This window comes from Podarcis gaigeae, assembly GCF_964106915.1.
Source record: "Podarcis gaigeae genome assembly, chromosome: 7".
Lineage (NCBI taxonomy): Eukaryota > Metazoa > Chordata > Lepidosauria > Squamata > Lacertidae > Podarcis > Podarcis gaigeae.
In genome coordinates, this window is record NC_139683.1 from 72,876,330 (window position 1) to 72,877,912 (window position 1,583).

The 1,583-nt window shown below is 40.8% G+C and overlaps 1 long non-coding RNA gene across 1 annotated transcript; it reads left to right on the forward strand.

Moving 5' to 3' along the window:
• The first annotated feature begins 225 nt into the window (after positions 1-225).
• LOC310849025 lies at positions 226-1,178 on the forward strand. Its single transcript, XR_014566742.1, has 2 exons — positions 226-406; positions 863-1,178. It is a non-coding gene; the product is annotated as an uncharacterized lncRNA (long non-coding RNA).
• The last annotated feature ends 405 nt before the right edge of the window (positions 1,179-1,583 follow it).

The window sequence follows — 1,583 nt, forward strand, 5'->3', positions numbered from 1 at the left end:
AAGGTTTATGAGGGCTGTTGTTTGTTAAAAGTGAAGAGTGTTGTTTGTAAATGCCTAATCCCCTCACAAACTACAATTCTCAGAGTTCCCTGGGAAGAGATTGTGACATCACTCTTCTGCTTGACAATCTTCTGTGATTGGCCACTGGAAACAGGGAGTTGGACTAGGTGGGCCTTTGGACTGATTCAGCAGATCTGTTCTTATGCTCTTGTGAGTTCTTCATGTTTTGCCATGGATCCAGATAACAAAATGCTAGAAGATGGAGGCCAGAGCTTTGTGGGTTGATAGGTCAAACATTGACAGCAACCTGATACCTTAAAGGGAACACTTACTGTTGCAGGCTTGGGGAAGAGGTTGCTCAGCGAGACTTTCAGCTTTTCCACACTGAAACAGTTGCACTTTACAAGTAAGGACTGTAGTTGGGTTGTCGTTGTTTTAATCTATTCTAAGCATGAGGTTATAAAGAGCCCCAAGATGCTACAGATGCAAGTGAAGTGCCTTTTTTATAGCACAGCATTTTCAGCCCTGCCACAGAATTTGTTTGAAGCATTAACATGGGCCTAGAAATCTGTTTGTCAATTAGAGAGAGCAGCTAAACCCAAAGTGGAACAAAGTGAGCACATGCCATTTATTCATTTAGAGTAATTCTTAAACCTCTCCAAATGTTCTTTTCAGAAAGGCAGCCATCCTTTTTGGCTGTCAGCACTTCAAACCCCATTACCTGTACATATGTCATATGGAGTAACAGGAACTCACTTAGTATTATTATGTGCAGTCTTACCACACAAACTCCTTTAAGCAACCCTAGTGTAACAACCTTTCAAGAGAAAAGAAAAGACGTATTTCTTTCTTTCTTTTTCAGGTGTGTAAAACAGAGGAAGTTGTGGGGAACTTGGCAACCATAAAGTACGGAATCTAATACTCACAATCTTCCAGTTTAGGAGTTCTGAAGACTATTTAGTTAGAATACTCAAGTTCTATCTTATAGTCCCAAGAGGGTATCTCAAAGTTGATTGACAGGGTAAAGTCTGCAAAAAAGATACATGTTAGTGAAAGGAATATGCAAAAAATGCATCATGTTAGGAGAAAATGCTTTGAAAAAATATGTATATTAGGCCATTTTCCATACAAAAATGTGCATATTAGGAGAAGTTTGCAATAACATGCTGATGAGCTTTCATGCAGACTTTTTAAAAATTCAAACTCATGTGGAAATATGAAGACCTGAAGAACTGAAATGGGGGGAATGAGAAACAAAGAAAACACAAAATCCATAGATTTGCCCATCCTTGGATTATACTCATTCCAGATTTGACTATTGCTGCAAACGCCTGTAACCTCATCCTGATATAGAGAGCTTCCCCAGCCATAGCCATTTTGGACTAGCTCAAGAATGGCACAACCCATTCTTCCAAGGGAAGGTTCATCTCAGCCGTCCAGGGCTGGTTCAGTCATAGAGGCAAACTAAGGAACTGAGGTTGCAAATATCCAGAGACAACAGCCCCTTCTAACAGAGTAGTCCGGTCACTGCCATGACTTTGCCAAGCAGTGGACTTATCTCCCCATCCACAGCCTGGCTACCC